The sequence below is a fragment of the Thamnophis sirtalis genome, unplaced genomic scaffold, assembly GCF_051295495.1.
Source record: "Thamnophis sirtalis isolate CommonGarterSnake01/CBP01778 unplaced genomic scaffold, rThaSir2_p1.2 scaffold_8, whole genome shotgun sequence".
In the NCBI taxonomy this organism is placed as follows: Eukaryota; Metazoa; Chordata; class Lepidosauria; order Squamata; family Natricidae; genus Thamnophis; species Thamnophis sirtalis.
Genome location: NW_028261388.1, coordinates 25157530 through 25171918, shown reverse-complemented (window position 1 = coordinate 25171918; position 14389 = coordinate 25157530).

Below are 14389 nucleotides of genomic sequence, written 5' to 3'. Positions count from 1 at the left end.
ATTTACAGTAGAGATCGTAAGGGACTGCATTGGAGAAATAAATTTAACTCAACCAAGGTAAAGATGTCATTCACCCATGAACATTGGTCTTGGTAGTTGCTTTAGGTGGATTCACATTCCAATGAAGGGGGTCAAGAAATTTTTCAAATTGAAACTCCTGTTTGACAGCAGATGGAGGCCATGGCTGGGGAGGCCTTTGCCAGCTTCTACTGCTGCACCAATTATAGCCTTCCTAGACAGGGTTTGGCAAAAATAAACCATGATGTGATCAGTACAAGATTGGTGATGGTGAGGGTATCTGAAGAGAAGGTGTAACTGGTGAAGAATGAACAGACAAATTCCTATCCCAGAAATTTGTTTTAGTAAAGTCATCCTTGTTTTATATTAGTAGTAGGCTTCTGGTGGTAGGATTCTGAGCTCAATTTAAGGTGCTGGTTAAAACCAAAATCAATGTGGTGCCAGGTTACTTAAAGGAGCACTTCACCAAAATTGACTCTGCTTGTCTGGTCCAGCCATCAAGTAAAATCTTATTGAATTTCCACCTTCTCTACCATGAAATAAAAGTGGTGTTGATCAGAAGAAAAATCAGACTTATTGTGGAATATGGTTTCCTCAGAGATGCATATAAACCGTATTTTTCCAACACTTTGGAAGTTACTTAAAACTAGTCTTTCAAAAGGATAAAACCTCTCTAAGTACCAGTTTGGTTTTCCTTCTGTTTATTTTTGTTTTTAACAGATTACTACTTTTAAAGTGTCTACGGTCTCTGAATTCGAGTGGTTTATAAATGCTGCCAAAAAAATAACAAAGCAATCACATGTTATCATTAAATGTTGTTGCTGCCTTAGAGGTTAGGCACCACAGTCTGTTCCATCAGCCAAAGATGCATGACATCACTACTAACTAAGCTAAACTCTGACCTAGGTTAGAGAGCCAAAGGAAGTATGGTCAGGAAGTGAAGCGTTTGTGAGTCATGTCATGGGAATATGTGTAGCGAGCCATTCCTGATAAAGTTCAGCCAAACCACATTGTTGATGTTGGACGATTTGCCATGGGAACTATAAGTACAATCCTGACCCTTAGCATTTTATTTTTATTTATACGTATGGTAATATATTTTTTCTTAGATGATCCTCTTTTTTTTTCATTTCCTCAGACTTTATTTAATGGCATATGTACCAGGATAATCAACATTTTCCAGAGATGATCTCCTGTTTTCTATTACTGTAAATATACCATATTTTTGCCAGAAAGCCTAGTTTTGTGATAATTGCTTCTTGGTGAGCTCAAATCTTCATGTTGATCTTTGTCAACCTTTGCAATTAAATACACATGGCTCTGTTTTGAACTATTGGCATTGATTTTAAATATCCAAATTCAATTACGATTTTTTTTTGTATTTGCTATTTTGGTTTACTATATTTCTCCAACTTCATTAACTCTACAAATTAATTAAACTTTCTACTGTCTTATCCAATACTGTTCAGATTGCAGCATTATCAAAAAGTAAATGTAATTAGTTTTTATTTATTTGACAAATTTGTATTTCATCTTTCCTCTAAGAATTGAAAGTGGCATGCATATTATTCTCTCCTCAATTTTCCTTTCTCACAAGAACAGCCTGGAAACTAAGCTGGGCTGAGAGATAACAGTTACCGCAAAGTCTCCCCTTGTGAATTTCTATGGCTGAGAGTGGTTTTGAACCTAGATTTCCTCAGTCTTCGTTCCAAATGGGGCAGAGACATAAATGTTACTATCATTTCACATTGAATACTACTGTTTTATTACTAAAACACTGTATTCTTCAAAGATCATTGTTATTCAGTTACATCATACAGGACTGCATATTTATATAGGCTTTATTGGCATTTTTGGAAATAAAAATCACCCTAGAAAAGGTGGAAAGTATCAGCCTCATATAATAAGTGAATAATTTACCATGGATGTTTTGTGAATAGTCAATTCCATCAATATGCCAGCTATTTTGTAAGAATATCCATACCTGTTCTCACCATTTCAGCTGTGCTTCTTTGATGACTCTTCTACCTAAATTCCCAGTTGCCGTTCCATTTTCATTTCTCTGCATATATAGGCATTCATTTTTCCTCAATATGTGCTTTGATGGGGTCTTCATGAACTCAACTGAATACTTGCATGAAATATGAGGCTTTCATGAACTCTATTTGAGACAGTAATAGAGAGGGAAATGCCTTCCTCATTTAAAACTTATTGGGGCAGCCAGTTCAAGGAGGGGAGAGAAAACCAAGCCCTTTCTTGAAAAATTCTCCTCCATTCATCGAAGAAAGCCAATGAAAAAGAGTATAGTTCACAGCAGCTCAGATTGGAAGGCATTAACCTCGTCTAACCACAGAAAGGAGAAGAGGAAGGCCAATGCACCCACAAGACCAACAAGTGAAGAGTTCTCAAGAAAATGATGGCATTTCGTAGAAACTATTGAAAATCAGAAATAATGTCATGGGAATATAGGGACAAACTGTTCGATGGTCAACTTTTGCTGATTCACACGTCACACTGAAGAAACTATTGATTGAATTAATATATTGTCCTAAGGCTAAGCTAATATGTAGGTTGTTTTTGACTTTTCATTTTATGGAACGGTCATTAAGGTTTGAAAAGGACACATTTGTTTTTACATGTATATAAATACATCTAATATCTAGCAGATAAAATCTGAAGTTTGATACCTCTGTACAGTCTAATAAGGTCAGATTAACTTTATCTATAGAGGGGTGTGTGCATACAGCCTTTTAGCTTTTTGCTCCAAACATCGTATATGCTTAAGAGTTTCTTCAAAAACTGTGCTGTTGAATTTTAATTTGACAGAGGGTGCATGTGGAATGAGTTTATATTAAAATGATTATACATGTGTTGCATAGGCAATAACATTATAACATAGGAGCCGAAGTGGTGCAGTGGTTAGGGTGCAGTACTGCAGGCCACTTCAGCTGACTGTTATCTGCAGTTCGGCGGTTCTAATCTCACCGGCTCAAGGTTGACTCAGCCTTCCATCCTTCCGAGGTGGGTGAAATGAGGACCCAGACTGTGGGGGCGATATGCTGACTCTGTAAACCGCTTAGAGAGGGTTGAAAGCCCTATGAAGCGGTATATAAGTCTAACTGCTATTGCTACTATTACTATTATTCAATGATTGGGGTAAATGTTGTGAATGAATTTATTAAAACAAGTGTTAGAAAAATAACGTAAGTTCAGGGTCAAAGAATAAAAAATGTCAGGTTGGTAGCTCAACTATACAATTGTCATACAATTAAGACTACAAGATTTGGGGTCACCAAATCCAAATGACAATAACATGGCAGCCATTTTTGTATCATGTGTGGTCATCTAAAGCAGTTCACATAAGGGTAGCTTTATCAAACTATTATTTATGCAGTGAATTTTTGGGGTGGAGAGTCAAATCAAAGTCTCTTTAATTCAGTGGGATTTACTTCCTGCCAAGCATTTGTAGTTGATAATCCTGATTACTTACAGCATAAAGTCAGACTCAGACTTTGAGTCTTATTATTATTTTGCTCAAAGCAATATGTTGTTAAAATTCTGATTTTAACAAGGATCACTTAATGAATCAGTTATTTTGATATCATCCCTCTTCATTTTTCAATTGGACGTATAATGCTAATTTATAACTGATATGTTTATTTCCAGTTTGACGTGATGGGTGAACTGAAGCATGATTTATAGTAGTAGTAGTAGTGGTAGTAGTAGTAGTAGTAGTAGTAGTATAGTAGTAATGTTTGAATTGTTTGTAGCATATTTCTCAAAAGGAATATGATCATGAATTTAAGATACTCCTCCTATAAAAAGAAGAATTTGTGTGGGTGGGGAGTGCACGCACTCATAAATATGTATGGGTAACCACAATGAGGAAGGAGTGGCAAAATGTGTGTAATAATAACACCCTTCCGTTCTTGTGTCCTGATGCATGTATGTTGTTCCTTTAAGCTAATGATATTCAAAGATAGCTGCAGGTTGTGTATAACTTGTTGTTACTGTGCTACCCATTACATCAGAGGCACAGTCATCTGATCAGGAGTGAATGGAATCAGAGAGGTGCTTACTGGCCATTTCAGGCCATTTCAGGCAGATGCAGGTATAGCTCCCCTTTCACCATTCTTATTCAGCTGTTGTCCTCCTAAAGAGCTGGCCATAATAGCACAATAAACCCAAAGAAAACTATATTCAAGGCTTGAAATAGCATACTAGTGAAATGTTGGAGAAGTGAAAGAGCATTCAGGTGAAATGGTCTGCATGATGCAGCAATGAAGTTGGGTGGGATTCAACCGGTTTGGGTGAATTGGATGCTAATTTTACATCTGGTTCGCTGAACCGGTAGTTGCAAGGGCTGGCTGGCCCTCGCCCACCCCACCCCTCCTAGGAATCTCCACCCGGCATGTTTTGGATGCCAGGTAAGTGCAGGGCCCATGCAGAGGCTCTGGAAGGGCAAAAAATGGGCCTTCTGGAAGTCTGAAAACATGCCCCTTTCCGGTCTCTGCAGAGCCTCGAGAGCCCAGGGGAGGCCATTTTCACCCTCCCAGAAGCTCAAGAAAAGCCTCCAGAGCCCGGGGAGGGTGAAAATGCCCCCCCTCACCATGGTGCAGGAGGCCAAGTAAGCCACATCCACCATGGCCATGCCCACCCAGCAACCAAGCAGAGAATCGGTTGCTAAATTTTTGAATCCCACCCCTGAATGGAATATTTGAAATAAATATTCTGCTTGTAGCTCTGTAGATCCTATTCCCATTGATGCCGTGGTAATAATGATACTGTACAGTGACATGCAGTGACCTTCATGGCTGGTGAGGCAAGTGCGAAAGCCCCGCCGAAGCGTCCGCCATAGAGCAGGTCCCGGTTCCGCTCTATGGTGGATGCGGCGCCGGGACTTTAAAGCCCTGCTGCTGGGGCTCTCTCCTGGCCGGGCTCTTCCCTCTCACTCTTCATCTTGATGATGTTGCTGCAGCTGCCGGGCGCAGACGGACAGAGGTAGCCAGAGCAGTGCCGAAGCGGTCTGGGAGGACGAAACAGCGAGTGAGCGAGTGATCGGGGATCAGGCAGCCTGATCCCCACTCGCTTGCTCCCTGGGAGGCGCAGAGAAGAGCACGAAGTCTAGCGAATGCAGGAATGCAAAAATGAATGCAAAGGGAGCGAAGGAAACCTCCTGGGTCTCCGCTCCCTGCCTCACCTGTCTGGAGCCGCCAAAAGCTTTAGATTCTGGTGGCGGTGCTGGTTTCCCGCCACTTTGGCGTCCCTGAAAGGCGACTCCACATTCTCCCTTTCCTTCGCCCCTCCACTCTTCAAAAGCCCCCCCCCCGCAGCAGTTATTTTCATGGCCGGCCCGGAAGGCATGCCGGCACTTTAAAGTGCATGCCGCCTCGGCCTGCCATAGAGCGAAACATGTCCTGGTTCCTGGCCACAAACCAGGACATGTTTCGCTCTATGGTGGGCTGAGGCGGCATGGCTTTAAAAAATAAAAATAAATGTGCCAGCCCACGCGCCAGCAGAAGTGGGTAAAACAAAAACACACACACACACATATAATAAAAACAAATCACAATTACTTATATTACAAATAATTTTGAATCCCCCCCTCCCTCCGTCTGATCCACATATCTTTTCCAGCTGTGGATTTCAACTCTCCTCTTGTCCGTCTGCCATGATGAAAGTGTAAAAAATTAAATAAAAAAGCAACTTACTTAGGCAAGGCTGCCAAGGCATGATTTGCTGCTCCCAGATCAGGAGGCGGGAGAATCACGTGCCTCCTTTGCATACAGAATTTTTCGCCTTTTAACCCTTGCTTAACTCTTAAAAGTTGAAAAATTCCTTATGCAAAGGAGGCCCATAGTTCTCTCACCTCCCCCTACAGTTAGCACTAAGCAGACTCAGAGTCACTGTGACTTGGAGTCTGGCAGCAACTACCTTACCCTTTTTAATTATTTTAAAAAATCTTGATCTTATAATGTTAATTTGTATGAGCTAAGGATGAAAGGAGCTTATCCAAAAGCTAGTTGTTAAACCCACAAATATTCTGCATGCCTTCTGCAGTATATCCATTTTTTAAAAGTGCTTTAAATCTCTCATCTTGCCAAGTCTTGCTGTGCTAAATCTATCTAGAAAAAAAATGGATGGTTTGTTTAATTTGCATAAGATAGACTTCATTTTTTAAAGCCGATGAGAAAATACAGTGTTTTCTTAGAAATGATTTTTAAATTGCCTCTGTCATTTTTCAGATACACATCTTTGTTAAAATGAACTAGCTCAGTACCTTTTGCTCCCTCAGGAAGCAGCTGAGTGACTGAATAATTTTATAGCACTCTGCAATGCAGATAACGGTCCTTTCTTTCCAACATTTTTTTTTAAGTGCAGCCAAACAACCTTGCTGAGAAGCATTCAAGAGCCCTTCTAGCAGTGGTGGGATTCAAAAAAATTTACTACCAGTTCTGTGGGCATGGCTTTGTGGGCGTGGCAGAGGAAGGATACTGCAAAATCTCCATTCCCTCCCCACTCTTGGGGGAAGATAATTGCAAAAACCCCATTCCTTTCCCATCCCACTAACCTGCTTTGTAGCTCTGTTTTCCTATTCAGGGCAACAAAAATATCAGCTGGGAGGCAGTGGGGGCGGGGCCAGCTTCTTTGCCAGTTCTTCGAAAATTTCTGCTACCGGTTCTCCAGAACCTTTCAGAACTGGCTGAATACCACTTCTGCCTTCTAAGTATTCATCTGTGTTTCCATTCTAGATAGTCATATGACAACTCTGATTTGTTTTATGAGATTAAATGGATTAAGCAATTGATATTGTGGAAATGAAAATAGACTAGAAGTTTTCGGAATCTCTATGGATAGCCTTTTTGCAAGGCTACTGTTCTTATGCAGGTTGAATATTTTGAATGCAATAACATGAGAAGAATGAAATAAGGAACTTACATTTTGTATCTCCAGGACTTTTAAGTCACTCATTGCTGTTTTAATCTAATTCATCTAAATAGAAAACATTATTTATTGTTATGTTACATAGTCAGTTAGGTATTTAGATTGGATTGGGAACTTCTGTCCACCTGTCAATTTCTTCCTAAGGACCTGGGATAGGGAAATTATTTCTGTATTAAAGATCAAGAGATCATTAGATGAAGAGGCACACCCTTGATGATATAAATGCATATTGACTGCATTTGTATATTACATTAAGGCAGGATTTTAACCATGATTATTAAATAAATCACACACAATGCTAAGTCACCCTGAGTGGATTGTTGGCACAAAGCAAATAAATTATGGCTTAGTATGATATTTGAACTTTGCTAACCTTATTTCTGCCTGTGATCCAGTACTTGTAATCAGTTGCAGCTTTCATCATCATCTGTCTATCACCATTAAGGCAATGGCATAGCATTACATCATCCTGCACTGTTTTTTTTAAATACATTTCAAAACTTGTTGTGTCCCTTATATTTTGTACTTACAATGTTGGAAGCCTTTGTCTCAAGAATAATATTAATAGAGAAATCAGGATTAACCTCTTACCTAACCGTCAAATCACTTTATCATCCCAACACATACCTGCAAGTGACATTTAGCTCTTTTAATCCCATACTAATTCCCCCCAGTTTAAATATTGTCTTCCTACTGGCTCTCAAGATTTTGACAAAATTGACCATCCAAAACAAATGAATTCAAAGTGGAAGGCAGCTATTGTTGTTGCTCTTCTGTTATTTCAACAAATCAGGGGGTGGCAAATGGGCTCAGTATTTTAACGCATGGCCTTCTGCTGCTTATTTATCTGCAATTACAATTACAATCTACAATTAAGAATAGCATTAAATCCTATGCCTTATCTTTAAATAGAAGTTGAGGCTCTGAACTAGAAAACAAATATAGCTGCATAGTTGTATGTGTGTACTGCTCAAAACTGCAGGTGTCCTGTCATCATTTTCCCTTCTCATCCGACTAAGACCTGTATAGATATACCCAGCTGGATAGCAGAACCTAGCTGACCTCAGCCAGGGCTGAATCTGGTTAGTTCTTTAGAGGGAATTATTAATCACTTAAAAACTTTAATACATTATTATTCTAGACTAGAGACATCCCTAGTGTCGCGTAATGGAGTGAACTCCCATATACTTGTCCCAGCTTCTGCCAACCTTGCTGTTCAAAAGTACGTAAAAAATGCAAGTAGAAAAATAGGGACCACTTTGGTGGAAACGTAACAGCGTTCGGTGCGCCTTCGGTGTTTAGTCATGCTAGCCACATGACCACAGAGATGTCTTTGGGCAGTCCTGGCTCTTCAGCTTTGAAACAGAGATGAGCACAGCCCCCTAGAATTGGGAACGACTAGCACATATGTGTGAGGGAATCTTTAACTTTACCTAGAGACATTGAGAAGTTGACAGCAAAGGCAAACTATAATACATAATTGCCAAGAGAATTATGTGATATGTTAAGTTACCAAAGTCAACCTTAGTTTTTTTAAAAAGGTCTTTATTTTAGACATGTATATTTATTGTGGTTAGATTAAATACCTAAACGCTAGATGAAATGGTAGCACTCCATGCATGTTTGTTATGATATTGTATACTTTAATAATACACATATTATTTCTATGTATAAAACAAGCATTCTGGTCATCTTTTTAAAAAAATAAATCATTTTTAACCTCTAGGATTTGTGAACCTATCTAAGGTGCTTCTCTTTATATCTTTTGCACTAAAATCCAAACATTCTCAATTATTATTTCATTTATAGTATTTGTATGGCTGGCCAACTCTTACTAGTGACCTTAAGCAGCAAAATTAGAAACCAGCAAAAAAAAAAAAAAACCACCCCACAACATACCCTCCAGTACCCAAGGATGAATTGTTAATTATTAACCTTCAATGGTAGCAAAACGTATCTCCCCCTGACCTAAATGCCTTGAAGAACAGCCAAGCCTTCAGTGCCTTATGAAATGCTAACAGGGTTGAATTCATCTGAACCTCCATGGGGAAGCTGTTTCACAGGGCAGGTGCTGCCACTGAGAAGGCATGACTCCAGGATCCAACAAGATGATGCTGTGTAATAGAAGGGGTCTGGAGCATACACTCTACTACCTTGATGGAACAGGGAGAAAAAATAGGAAAAAGGCAATCCTGCGAGCAGTCTGTTTCTAAGCCATTGACGGCATTAAAGGCTGTTCAGACTCAAAATCTGCTATCATCTGGAATGAGAGCTATAAATTTTCTTAGAGTCAATCTGGCACAGTGAATTATGCTATGGAGTAGCCTCATATTGGCAACGCTGCAATACACTTTATGTGGGGCTGCCCGCTGCCATTTTGAGATCAGTAGTTTGACAGAGCAGGATATTCAAATTCTTTGGTCTTTCATTTTGAAGAGATGCTTTTTGATGCCATGATCTCTTCATATGAACTTGACAGTGATGTAAAGGAAGGTGCTGTTTTGTGTCCAGTATGTAGTTTGATATAGCCACTGGACGTTTACCTTGAAATGTTTTCATTTACAGACTGTCTTCTTTTTTAGGCATTAGTTTAGGTAAATTTAGTTTACTTTAAGCAAAACTAAATGGTTTGTTAACTTAGAACTCTACTATTTCTTTTTTAAAACAGATGCTGCCTCAGGTGTTGGACAGGGGAAAAGCAGGTAAGAAGCACTGATGCAGTGAGGATATCCTTTGTTGAGCAGTTCTTAGGAAAATTGACAGCTTATTTTAACAAACCGGAAAATCCTCTGAAAATTAGCGTACAAGGGATATGAGAGGTAATTTGGAGCATTGGTTTTGAAATAACCGATGGAGTTTATCAAAGCAACTCTTGTTATTTTGATAATGAGAAATTTGACTATGTTTTGCCAGAGATTAATGAAGTAAAACACATTTTGAGTTACTGCTTTCATATTCCTTACAAGAAGACTTGGTTCAGTTCATCTAGGTACTGTAATTATTTATTTTTGAAATATATACACTAATCATGTGATTGGCTTGATTTTTGCACACTGGGTGAACCCAGCCAATTATAGTTTATTAAGTCAAATCACAAACTTTGGTAGCCAATTTTTAGAAAAAGTAAATATCTCTCCTTCCAAGGATTCACAGATATTTCTTCTTCCAGTTTCATCTATTAATCATGTCAAAAAAGTAGGGATAGTAAATATTTGACAGTAAAGAATAATTTGCCAATATCCTTGTGAGTTTCGGGGGAAAACCTATCCAGTATATCATGGTATAAAGTTCCAGGAATAAATAACCTTAAAACAAAATCCAGCCGTAGCAACAACAAAAAAAAATGATGAATTTTTAGTTTCTAAAAAGCTACTTGTAATTCATGGGCTGTTGTTCAAAGACCATAGATTGATAGCATCTAAAAGTGACAAGAAACATATATCAGAAAATAAATGTGAGAGGCACTATGGACCTGAAAAATATGAAAACTTCTGTTTTTCCTGAATAGAATTAAATAGCAAACAATATATGTCAAAGTAACGTAGGGAACAGAAAGCACCCACTTGGTTAACTAGTCAAATAGTGATGGTACAACTAACAAAGATTTAAATGTTACCTGATTATTGCCACTAATCTGCAAAAGCCATGTTAAGAATTCATACTCAAATCATATCATATGTTTAAAAATTATTGTTTTTCAAGGTATGGCATGCTGCATATGTCAAAAAATGGCTTCAAATTCACTGAAAGCAAATTATAACTATCATTTTAATGACTGCATTTTCTCATAATGTTAAATCAAGATTTACATTTTTTTTAAAAAAAAGATATGCTAGAATGATTATTTCAGGCAAGCAAACTTTTATCTAGCAAATTCTAGAACTCATTTCCTTCCACTAGTGTTTCTGACAGTATTCGTTAGATATATATATAATATTTCTAGTGGCAGTAAAATATTATTGCCACTGAATTTGTAGGAATGCCTTTTTTCCTTTATGCACAAAGTGAGCTTTTTTTCATTCTTTTTGTGTGTAGGACTGCAAGTTCCTATATTTATGGTGAGCCTTTTTGTGTTGTGCATTTCTGTAATTTTTTTTTAGACCCTGTCAATATTTTGCTTTACTTTCATGAAGAGTGGTGTTTATGCACTGTTTTAGGAATGGGATTTTCTTAAGATTTCTTAGGGTGGTTTTCCCCTACATGATTGTGATGGTTTAGAAGTTGTTGTAAGCATATGTTTGGGTTTATGTGTTTAATTAAACATAGTTTGAGGAGTTTTGGTGAATTAGGAGAGATTTCTGTATTTTGCTTCAATACATTTTTCTTATCACTAGTTCCCTTTTGTTGGGCAGTGTGAGAGAAATTGCCATTTGGCATTTTGAGTTCAGATCCCATTCTCTGCCTTGTGCATGGAACCAGCTGCATATAGAAACAATATTGCCATCAGATAAAAGCAATGTGGAATTCAGGAAATACAGACACGTGGAATTTAACTTAAGTATTGATCCCCTTTTTGGCTTTTTCTGATCTATTGAGTTAAGGATCTGAAAGCTAATTTATCAGGCAACGTGAAACCATTCCAAGTTTTGTTTATTATTCAGGATAACTTTTATTGTGGAAGAGATATTGAAAAGGATTTGATTCATAGTACAGTATGGTAGAAATGTAAATCCTCTCAATCTAAAAATATGTCAGTTGCCTCAGAAATAGATTACCAATGCTAAAACAGCAACAAATTGAAGGGTAAAAAGCATTTGTAGTTTAGCTAGTACAGATGCTGATTCCTGTTGATCCCATTTCAGAAAGATAGAATTTCTAATCCATCAGATCACAAAGGAATGATTTATTTGGATCAGGTTTCACCCATGCTTGGGCTAATTACCAGAGGACTTTAGTGCTTAAGTGAGTGGCTGAACTAATTCATATGATTAGGACAGCCTATGCTGAGCAAGATTAAATGAAAAGGTCTGACGTAACATGGAAACAAACTGGCTTTGGGGATAGAATATGTTGCCTTGCATCTCTGTGAACTGATGAGGCACTTGATTGGGTTGAAAAATAGTACAAGACTCTTAAAGTACACTAAGAGTGGATTTTTAGACTACTTTGTAATGTCAACAAACTAGTTTAAACACAACATTAGACATAACAAACTAGTTTAAAAAATCAGATTTAAGGAACTAATCTCAAATCATAGCTTTAAATTTGTATTTTTTGCCCAAATTGAGCTTAGTTTGCTGTCTGAACCAGTTTCAGGTATTTACACCAATCAGAGCTGGCCTAATCATAGTTTAGTACTAATATGTCATATCAATGCCACATTAAATAGAAATAGCTTTGTAGAAAACTAAGGGTTAACCCTACCTACCATTTGTTGTTGTTAGTTGCGATGCAACTAACGATGTCCGACCCATCACGATCCCATGGACAATATTCCTCCAGGCCTTCCTGTTCTCTACCATCCTCTGGAGTCCATTCAAACTCACACTTACTACTTTGGTGACTCCATACAGCCACCTCATTCTCTGGTCCCCTTCTTCTTTTGCCCTCAATCTTTCCCAGCATTAGGCTCTTCTGCAGTGAGTCCTTCCTTCTCATTAGGTGGCCAAATATTTGAGTTACATCTTCAGTATAAATCCAGAACTACATATAGTCCTCCAGTTCAAAACTGCTGAGAACTTTTATCTAATACCAATTCATCTAATACGTGAGACAATTAATCAGGTAATACTTTATTTTAAAAGTTATTTAATTTTTAAAATTAGAAAATCTTAGAAAAAGTATTGTATTTTTATAGTTACAATATAGGGAAGGGATTACTACTTCTCAGAAAATGGCTATTACAATCTATATTGTAGAGCCATGGTGACGCAGTGACTAAAATGCAGTACTGCAGGCTACTTTTGCTGATTGCCAACTGCCTGAAATTTGGCAGTTCAATTCTCACCAGAATAAGGTTGACTCAACCTTCCATCCTTCCGAGGTGGGTAAAATGAGGACCCAGATTGTTGGGGGAAATACTGTATGTTGACTCTGTAAACCGCTTAGAGAGGGCTGTAAAAGTACTGTGAAGCGATATATAGTCTAAATGCTATTGCTATGCTACTGCTATATGCACTACAGTATTTGCACAAAGAAAGGTTTTTAAAACTATTACATGGCTATTGTTGTAGTCCTCTGCTAATTCATGCAGGTTAATCTGTTAATTAAAACAAATTAATTAAATGTGTTTAGTTAGGTATTACTTTTAAATTTATTATTAATGGATTTAATAATAGTGAAAGCATTCACTATTAACAGTGAAAGTCATATAGTGAAAGTAAAATATAGGGTTAAGAAGAAATGAAGGATCCTCATGGGATAAATATATTTTCTTGAGCAGCAGCTAGTTTCAATTTGCAAACTATTTACATAGCTAAAGTCATGTCTCACCAGAGTGAGAAGTCTGAGGATTAAGACCAGAATCCCTTCTGTGTTTTCTATATAAAACCACTCCCATGTAGTTAGAACAAAAGTTTGCTAAGTTAGTTCAGTATCTTCTTCTCATTTTGTCTAAAGGGAAATGTGCCTGTCGTTGTAGAGCATCCTGCCTTGTTTATATTTCATTAAGCTTTTAAAAATAAGCCAGCATGCTTAGTATGCCATTTACTGGACAGTCCAAAAGATCTTCCAATATATTTATCAGAATCCTTTGAACGATTTCTAAGAAAAGCTGCAGCTGCACATACTATACAGCCATTTCCATTCCTCAGGGAAATCTTTTATAGTATACTTAGAATTAATGGAAAGGTGGCTTCACACTTGAAATTGATTTTATTTCAAAACAGAATTCCATTAATGCAATAATGGAACATCAAATCAATTAGTTAAAAGTGTGCATATGTACTAAGTAATTATTTGACCTATGCTTCTTAACAATTGCATAAATTATGTCTATATTCTGCATTTCGTCCAAGAGCTCAAGGCAGTTTACAAGCAGACCTCTCATAATTTTGTTCTCATAGCATCTTTAAGGTAGGTTGGGCTGCAAGAAAGTGACTATTCCATGGCTAAAACTACACTTCAAGCTGGGTTTCCCTGGTCTGGTCAAAAGTTTAAGTTACCTAACCTTAATTAATTAAGTGCGTTAGTCATAGTGCTTCTCAAAGTTTGACAAATATATGGATATAATAGATTATATCAGACTTCCGTTTTCAATCATGAATGCTAATGGGTGATATATTGCTTCCACTGATATAGCTTGTATTCTAAAAACGTTGTAGCACAATATATGACTGACTACATTTGAACATCCTAGTGACTCAATGTATTATGTGCAACAGAATATCCACATTTACTTGAAAAAGAATCCTTCAATTTCTTAATATTTGCTCATTGCATTTACATCCAACATATTCTCTGAGAACTCAGCATATGGTACACAATG